Source organism: Tenebrio molitor, unplaced genomic scaffold (assembly GCF_963966145.1).
Source record: "Tenebrio molitor unplaced genomic scaffold, icTenMoli1.1 SCAFFOLD_880, whole genome shotgun sequence".
In the NCBI taxonomy this organism is placed as follows: Eukaryota; Metazoa; Arthropoda; class Insecta; order Coleoptera; family Tenebrionidae; genus Tenebrio; species Tenebrio molitor.
The window spans coordinates 3629-13811 of NW_027184273.1; the positions used below are offsets into that span (position 1 = coordinate 3629).

General features: G+C 40.7%; 1 non-coding gene across 1 annotated transcript; it reads left to right on the forward strand.

The window, feature by feature from the left end:
- The first annotated feature begins 4429 nt into the window (after positions 1 to 4429).
- On the forward strand, positions 4430 to 4549 carry LOC138141083 (5S ribosomal RNA). The gene has a single exon (XR_011162975.1). It is a non-coding gene; the product is annotated as a 5S ribosomal RNA (ribosomal RNA).
- The last annotated feature ends 5634 nt before the right edge of the window (positions 4550 to 10183 follow it).

Here is a 10183-nt window from a genome sequence, read left to right on the forward strand (position 1 = left end):
CCTATTCTCCTATCACGGAGGCTATAAATTCGAAGCACAGCTACCAGCTTTTACAATCGACGAGTCCCGTCCGTCAGTTTTATTACTTCTCGTGGTGTCTAACGAACGAACTTAAAATGTCAGGTCGCGGTAAAGGAGGTAAAGTGAAGGGAAAAGCGAAATCCCGTTCGAGCCGTGCCGGTCTCCAGTTTCCGGTGGGTAGGATACATCGTCTTCTCAGAAAAGGAAATTACGCGGAACGCGTCGGTGCAGGAGCTCCCGTCTATTTGGCCGCCGTCATGGAGTACTTAGCCGCCGAAGTTCTAGAATTGGCAGGAAACGCTGCCCGTGACAACAAGAAGACACGTATTATACCGCGTCATCTGCAGCTGGCCATCAGAAACGACGAGGAATTGAACAAACTCCTGTCCGGAGTTACGATCGCCCAAGGCGGTGTCTTACCCAACATTCAGGCCGTACTTTTACCCAAAAAAACCGAGAAGAAACCTTAAACGAACGATCGATCCATCTCCGTGGCGAAAACTCAAAATATCGGCCCTTCTCAGGGCCACTATAGCTTTTTTTTTTCGTAAAATGACCGATGCATCTTTTCTTTTTGTATTATTATCATTTACGACTGCAATGCCAAAAGGAAAGCAAGGGGTGTTTACGATCTTGGTACATTTATCAGGTAGTCAGTTAGTAATAATTGTCCGTTGTTTCTCGAAAGAACATCATGTTTCTTTTTTTTCCTCTTATTTTTATTTTGTGGTTCTGAAAAGAACCGATTTTGTATTTCGTATTTTATTCTGGTTTTCTCGAACGGTGAAGAGCGCCAGGAAATTAACCTCCGAAACCGTAGAGGGTGCGTCCTTGACGTTTCAAAGCGTAGACGACGTCCATCGCTGTCACGGTTTTACGTTTGGCGTGTTCCGTGTAGGTGACGGCATCTCGGATGACATTTTCCAAGAACACTTTCAGGACTCCGCGAGTTTCTTCGTAGATCAAACCGGAAATACGTTTCACGCCGCCACGACGAGCCAATCTTCTGATAGCGGGTTTCGTGATGCCCTGGATGTTGTCACGCAGGACTTTGCGATGACGCTTCGCTCCTCCTTTTCCCAATCCTTTGCCTCCTTTACCGCGACCGGTCATCTTTTCAGATTATTTCAACTGACACAAAATACCTGCACACCTCGTCCCTAGGAAGTCAACTACCGCAAAATTTCAACTAACGGAGCCTTATATAGATTCAACGGTTCACCATCGACCAATCGACGAAGTCAGCCGTTGACTTTGTTCACGTATAAAAGTACAATTTAATATGGCGGAATTTTTAGTACCCGTTTACCTTTCGACGCGTGCACGTCTAACGATCGTCAGTTTTGTTTTTCATTCGTTTCATTCGAAATGGCCAGGACCAAGCAGACCGCACGCAAGTCCACCGGAGGAAAAGCCCCCAGGAAACAACTGGCTACCAAAGCGGCCAGGAAAAGCGCTCCCGCCACTGGCGGCGTCAAGAAGCCCCACCGTTACAGACCTGGTACCGTGGCTCTGCGTGAGATCCGTCGTTACCAGAAAAGTACCGAGTTGCTCATCCGCAAGCTTCCCTTTCAACGTTTGGTGAGGGAGATCGCTCAGGATTTCAAAACCGATTTGCGCTTCCAAAGCTCCGCCGTGATGGCCCTCCAGGAAGCGAGCGAAGCTTACTTGGTCGGTCTGTTCGAGGACACGAATTTGTGCGCCATCCACGCCAAACGTGTAACCATCATGCCAAAGGACATCCAACTTGCCAGACGTATTCGGGGTGAACGCGCTTAAATTTTTCCACATCGTGTTTCGGAAGAACAACAACATCCCGAGAAAAACGAAACACGAATTTTATAACAAAAAAATCGGTTCTTTTCAGAACCTCAAACCTTACAGGCAAAAAAAAAAAAATATATCGCCCTTCAACCGGAAATGAATAAAATAAAAATGTCAATAATCGGTCGGTCCTCTCGATTCGGGTTGGGTTGCGGTCGTTCGTAAAATTTTATTGCATCCTGTCATCACCTACCTGCCAGCTGATGCTATCTATTTTATTTGGTTTCGCCGTAAGGATAGTTTTATTTCTTTTTTTCGTCGTAGATTATCGTGTGGCCCTGAAAAGGGCCATTTGTGCGTGCCCCGTTGCCGGTAGTACGATGATGACGTCGGAACGAGGCACAGCCGAACGAACATGAGTCGAGTATCCATCCACGTTTCTCACTTTTTCCTCTTCGGCGAAGCGGCCTTTTTCACCTTGACAGGAATGGCTTTGGCTGTCTTGGGTTTGGGTGCTTTGGGTTTTTTAGTCGGACCAGCCTTGTTAGATTTCTTCGCTTTGGAAGGCGATCGGGGTTTCGGGGCGGCTCTAGTTTTCTTTTCTGCCGAGGAGGCGGCCGATTTCTTGGCTTTCGCTGCGGCGGCGGAGGCAGCGACGGCGCTCTTCTTTTCGGCAGCAGTCTTCTTCGCTTTGGGGGAGGCTTGTTTTTTGGCTGTCTTCGAGGAAGCCTTGTCGGAAGTCGTCGCGACGGCGGTACGTTTGGCGGATGATTTTTTCGTCTTGGATGCGGCGGACGAAGCGGGTTTCCTCTTGTCGGAGGCGGAGGCGACTTTGGCACCACCGGAGGTGGACGAGGCGAGCTTGAACGAACCCGACGCGCCCTTACCTTTCGTCTGAACCAGAGATCCCGACGCCACGGCGCCTTTCAGATATTTCTTGATGAAAGGGGCGACCTTTTCGGCGTCGACTTTGTAATTTGCGGCGACGAACTTCTTGATGGCCTGAAGAGACGATCCTCCGCGTTCCTTGAGTCCCTTGATGGCGTTGTTTACCATCTCGGATGTCGGAGGATGGGACGGTTTCGCCCTGGGATTTTTCGCTTTTTTCTCTTTCTTCGCGTGGGATTGAGGGGTGGCAGCGGAACCGGTGGTGACCGATGATGCTGTTTGATTTTCGACGTCGGCCATCTTTCACGTTAAAACGTTAAAAGTTAATAATAATTATTGAAAAAACACTTGCTCACACACGTACACTTCGAGCACCTCGTGAACGAGAATTGAACAAAAAAATTTTCTAAGTCTTTATAAAATAGTCGCCACTGCGGACGGAAGACTGAACGCGCACCGCGTCCGCCGTCGAAGAAATTGCAGGCCTCGGAATCGTTGCCCGCGTGATGGCATCGTCCTCTTTCCTCGATCACCATCGCCACCGTGTGATCAAGCTGGCCGAACTCGGTTTCCGAAGTTTCCCTGGAGATAGCGAAGTTCGTCTCGGAACGTCGGTGGGTTTCGAATCAGGTACACGCCCCTCCAACCACCAGCCCTAAATCCGGGTCGTCACGGTTTCGATTCGGGACCGACGGTTTACGTCGGCGGTGCGGGGTAGACGCGTCGATTCCGGGAATCCATATTTCGTTCGCCGAAATATTGGTCCATCTCTTCCCGGAATACCGCGCCACCTTCTCGATTTTACGACATCTTCGCGTCGCCAAACGCTTCCGAAACGGTCGAAGCACAGAAAGGACCTGGTGTTCGAACCGAGGCAATTCCGACAACAGGATGCCGCGAACCGCCTCTCCGACGTTCAGGTCGATCGTTTTCGGCGGAAGTTGAAACGGGACGAGTCGACGACGGGTCCCGTTGCCGTCCGGACCCTTCGGGACGGCCGAAAGTCCGTCGAGAGGATCATCCGAAAGGAGACGGTCTTCATCGTCCGACCGATGCCGCACCTACGAGTTTTCCGATATTTTCTTCGACGGATCTTCAGGTTTTCTTCCTTTCTTCCGTCTTTCTCTCTTCGTAATTTCGTGTCCGACCTGCGTCGTCCGAAGTCGGGGTGAAGATCGAAGAAAAAACGCCAAAAATAACAACTCGTCAGCCACGCACACCGCGTTCGAATGTCTAACGGTCCAACTTGGATTTTCGAAGATCGCCGAATCCGAGGGACGATAAATAATAATAATAATAATAATAATGGTAATAAATAATAATGTTAATAATAATAATAATGATATGATGATTATAACGATAATTATTATAGATAGGTAAATAGAAACACAGGTCTCCTCTCGAAAATCGGAACTTCCTGATATTACTTACATATTTCGGTCGATCCAAATGTGGGAATCTCGTCGTCGTCGGAGCAAGCAGCGCGGTGGGTGGGGTGAAATTCTGGATTTTCCACCGCCGCCGGCGGTCGAAAAATGTGCGACGCGGGAGATCGCCAGTCCGTCTAGTAGTCTCTCTTGTCGTTAGAGCGTGACGTGGTGGTTGTTGTGGGATTTCCCGTTAGTTCGGTCCGACGTCGGTCGTCAGAGGGTAAGTGCATACGGAAACGAAACGCATCGCGTTTTGATGTTCATATTCGTGCATCGGAATGTTAAAAGCAATATATTTTACACCAACGATCACACCTAAACACCACGGCAACGGCCATACCACGTTGAAAAGCACCGGTTCTCGTCCGATCACCGAAGTTAAGCAACGTCGGGCGCGGTCAGTACTTGGATGGGTGACCGCTTGGGAACACCGCGTGCCGTTGCCCCCCAACACTTTTTGTTTTTTTTTGAAATCCATAGCAACCACCGAACCGATTTGTTTTTCGTGCAGGTATTCGGAAACATGCACAGACCCGTATCATGTAGATTCATAGCTTTAAGTACTAGATAATTAAGAAAACAATTTTTTTTGTCGATTAATTGTAAACAATTGCAGAATAAAAACTCGTCAAACGGTAAAGGTTGTCGTTCGATCACCGAAGGTAAGCCACGCGGGCAGCGGTCAGCACTTGGACGGGTGACCGGTTCATTATATTCCTTCCGTGAGTTTAACAAAGATAACATATGCAAATGTCGTAAGTGCGACGAGGAAGACGGCGATCTTTTAATGTAAAAAAAATATATATTAGGTTACGCGTACATGCCACTTTGACTGCTGCTTTATTTTTTTGGTTTTTAAATAATTAGAGATCTGAATTCAACATATCAGTTCTATGTTATAATGGACAGACAATGTTGTATTCTTGGCCCCTAACACGTTAAGACCAACATAAAAACTAGAATAACTTACCATTCGTTAAACGTTAAACAATTTCGAACCACGTTTTTTTGAGCTCGAACAAACTCATAACACAACACTCATTTATTAGTCACTGGACCATTGTAAAACGAGAAGAGAGAAAAACCATGCGAAACTATTTTTAAAACGAAGAGAATAAAGGTTTTAAATGGTAGGGCTGTATGACAGACTTGTCAATTATCGTGGGGGGTACGGCTGAGATTTATGACGAAATCGAGTGGCGCCGGCGGTCGGTCACTTTCACGAAAGAGGTCTAAACACGGGTCGTTTACGATACCCTCTGGTTACTAGAAAAGTTCTAGACAGATGTTTGTCGGCTTTTCGAGGTATTTATTTGTGAGTCCAAAGACTCAATGGAGTAATATCGGACTGAAATTCCAAGATTTTGCTGTGTAATCCAAAAAACTATGTTCCTCGTAACATTTAACGATGTGTTAATTCAACTATTATTTTAATTTTTCGTATACGTATTTATACTAAAAAGTACAGCGCTTCCAACAGTGAATTGTGAATTGAAAATGTTTCAAAGAAAGATCGATAGTTTTGAAAAAAATTACATATTAATAAATTTAGATAGATTTAGAAGTATACATTGCACTTACTTTTCAAAATTATTGTACTTCTGATTTGGTTGAAATAACATAATATGTAGCAGTCATAGTTGCGATTGTAGAAAAAATCTTGTGTACATTGCAGTCGCGGCTGGTGTTGGGTAAAACCTTTATTTTTTAGGGGGTCATTACCCAAATGACCTCATGGACCAGCCGTTCCTGTTAGGTTTTATATATCAAATTGATTCGTCTGTCTTTTTCATCATGCCTTCGAAAAGCGAGCTCCTGTTTCGCCAAAGTAACTGTGACGTCAATTAAATACGATAATAAAATTCGGTTTTTCCCATCTTCTTTTCGTATCCCACCTCCACCCGGCGGCAGTAGTGCAGTGCTTATCAACATAATTACCGGCGTCTCGCCTCCACATTTTGACTTTTTTGTGTTTTATGTGTTCTCTAAGTCCAAAATTTTTAAATTTTTAAAAAGAGATTGCGGTACTATTCCTGTTGCTGAAATTATAATAATATATTTATTAATTTTTGTATTATATGTCTGTGTTATATTGTGTGAATTTGGAACAGCTATATCTAAAAGATATGCTTGCTTTTGTTGTTTATTTAAAATAATAATGTCTGGTCTGTTATGCTGAATGTGAATGTCAGTTAAAACTGTGCGATCAAAATATAATTTGTAATTGTCATTTTCTAAACAACTTTCTGGTTTATAAATGTAATGTGGTTGTGTATCCTTTAATAAATTGAATTTAACTGCTAAATTCATGTGTATAATTTTTGCGAATATATCATGACGTTTTTTATATTCGCTGTGAGCCAAAACGGTGCAAGATCTTGTATTGCAAATATAAAACCCTCAGCTCTTTAAAATATCTCCCATGTAAAGACTTTTGTTTTATATTTGCTATAGTGTCATATCACGAGCTCTATTGAGAAAATAATTTTTTAGTGAAGCAATTTGATTGTGTTGTAGAATTTCTAGATTTGAAAAACCCCTACCACCATTTTCGCGTGGTAAATTAAATCTTTCAACAGCAGATTTGGGGTGATGTTTACAAAATTTTGTAAAGAGAACTCTAGTTTGAATATTTATATTCTTTAAATTAGTTTTGGACCATTTTATAACACCAAAAGAATAGATTTAATTTTATAATTGAATGTTGAATATGATTTGATTGATTAATACCTAAATATTTATAAAATTCTCCTTTATTTAAATTTTTAATGATTTCTCCTTCTTTAGTTATATATTCTAAATTTTCGTAATGACCACGACATATTGATTGATTTTCAGTTATTGTTAAGTTTTATGTCATCCATATAAAGAAGGTGATTTAATTTAATATTAATTTTATAAATTTTAAGAATTTTAATTAACCATGAATGTGGTACTGAATCATAGGCTTTTTTGTAGTCTATGAATTGTTGTTGCATTATTTTCCAAACGTTTGAGACTTAAAATATTCGTCAAATGTTCTTCTTTTTTTAAATCAGAATACCCCTGACAAATCCGAACATTTTGTTTTGCGGTAGATAAAAATAAACATGGGCCAAGACAGAATATTAATATTCGGTGTGGAATTTTCCTGCGTTCTTGTTCATTTCTATCGAAGTGCTCACGAAAAGTTGTGAATATCAACACTTTGTAATTGTCGTAGTGAAAAATAAAAAAGATAGCTATGGGGCACAACTTATTTCGCACTTCATTAGAAAAGTAACAGTATTAAAATAAAAAAAATATTTTTCTAAATTTCGAACGTTAGGTCTATCCTGACCAGCCGCCAATTAGTGGTATTATTTTATTTTTTGCTGTTTTCCACAATAGTTATTTTTATATTAAATATAAACAATATTTTTTCTATCATTGATTCAAAAAATTGAAATTAAAAATTCAAATTTTTGAAGGAACTCTGAAGTTTCAATGCAGTGACCATGTTGCTAGGTAACTAATAAAAAACAGTGCGTGAAATGAAAAACAGAAATAGTCGTATGCGTTTTGTATGGTTTCTATGGTTTCGATCTTACTAACAATGCAATGAAAATGACCCACTTCAGGCACAGATAACTATGCGTGAATTTCAATTTTTTGAATCAATTATATAAAAACAAAATTGATTTGGCGGCCGCTACACAAAAGTGGTGGGAGGCGAGAACCTGTTTCCGCCGGTCTCCGTTTATGACACAGCTGACGGAAATCTTGTTCTTTTTTTTTCGTTTATTGTTAATTTTAAAATTAATAAATTTTCCCTGGATACGTATTCGACTTATCCGGTACGAGTTATTTTTAAATTAACTTAATGGCCCGTTGCTCTTGTTCTTTTTATCGTTTTATCGTTAGCAATAGTACAATACTCACGCATTTTTAATCTAAAATTAACAAAACTTGAATGGATCGGGATTATCACACTTCTGAATTGAAGTTTTCATTCGTTTAAAATATAATTGATAGTAATACGTAATGCGGATTGCCTAAACGTTGCTTCCATCACGTCAACATCACACATTCACGTTCGCCCGTAGAAATGGCGTGATGCACACGAAATCGATCCAAAAAGGCTCATAATATTTGTGTCACGCGAATCTACGTCGAAAACTAGAAAAAAAAAAAATTCAATTCGAATTTCAATAATCGAAACGATGCGTCGTCGATACTAAACGTAGGTAGTAACTAAAGTGTGATCGGGTGCGATAAAAGTGTCCGTCAATAATCATCATCCGACAATCATTTAATAGACGAACGCTAATTTTTGGCACTCACTCGGACGACAGAACCAGTCCAGACGGAAACCGGGGCGCGGGGTGGGTGGGTGGTTGTATGTCCGTGAATCTGTCCGGCGCGCGTCAACATTTCAGTTATCGTCGCGAGAGTTAAAACGAAAGGTGGTTAGTGTGAAAGTGACGTTTTTTCGTGGAGACACGTTACGAAGGGTGAGTACCTAATATAATATAAAACCAACCGAAAACCCACAATAGTGCCCCGGTTTATTATCGTGAATAGGTGTTTGGTAAATATTTTCTGTATTCCAACTAGCAAGTCTTTTATCAAAAAACTCCGGCAACATGGCTATTGTGGTATTATTGATACCACCTAACTGAAGAATGATTAAAAAGATTATAAAGTTAATAACTAAGTCGACGATTTTATCGGGAAATTGAACGGAGAAACAAAAATAGCTCTTAGCGACAGTTGCCTGAAGTCGCAAATAACGGCGATTGACGAAATCACGTTTTTTTTATTTTAATTCCAATGAACAATACACAGGGTCACAATTATCTGTTATGTATTCTATAATGTTTTGCAAAGTAAATAATGTGAGTTGTCATGCGTAATATTAATTAGCTAAGTAATTTTTGCAAGTATTTTATGTCAGATATGCAATGTATAATAACGTAATGTTGCAAAGTATTTTAATTTTTATGCTAGGTAGAGATAATAAAATAGAAAATGATTTAGGAACATAAAAAATCTCATTAAAACAGGAACAATTGAAATTAAAATAAACATAACATTCTGTACTAAAGTACAGTTTTGTTCACTCCTTTTTTCAAAGTCTTCTGTCCTCTCATTTGCACATACTGCTATTCCAAAACAGTGAAATTGTCTGTTTCAGGGAATCCTTAACGTTCCTTGCTAATGTCAACAACGTTTTCGATGAAACAAAGAGTCGGAAAAATGTCGGCTCATTGTATTCAATAACATACGCGACTACAAAACCATCTGTATCATTTGTAGGAATCGCGGTTTTTTCGATGAGAATTCGTTCTAATTTTTTCTTTCTTAAAAAAGCTAAGTAATTTTAATTTCACTAAAGATGAACATTTAGGCTATATGCTGGGTAATGCAAATCCATCAACCATCAACTAGGTTGTTCAGCAGATGTACGATTGTTTATTTGATTTCTTCTTCCGAAGAGTTGTATTCTGGCAAAATAGAAATTTATTCATAACATAACCTCAATCAACTAAATTATTTCGAATACAATAACCACATAACTACAAGTTGGATAGGCATGGGTGCAAAATACCGATAATGCATGAAACCTAAAGGGCCTACTGTTCATCCAATATATTTACATAGCTTAAATAGCATGTTTATTTTTTATAGAAAAATTTTGCATTTCTCGCTTTCTTAAACTGTATGTAACATTTTTCATATTTTTTCGCTGTCATAATGACATAATAAAAGTTAATTAAAAATCGCTGTTTCACGTCTTTTTCTTTTTTGTTCGAGAGTTTTTGTGGTTCTGAAAAGAACCGTTTATAAATGTGTCGAAAACGAAAAACATCTATTTCGAACTGGTGTACTTGGTGACGGCTTTGGTACCTTCGGAGACGGCGTGCTTGGCCAACTCACCGGGCAACAACAGACGCACGGCAGTTTGAATTTCTCTGCTGGTGATCGTCGAACGTTTGTTGTAGTGTGCCAGACGGGAAGCTTCAGCGGCGATACGTTCGAAGATGTCGTTCACGAAACTGTTCATTATGCTCATAGCCTTACTAGAGATACCGGTGTCGGGATGGACTTGTTTCAACACC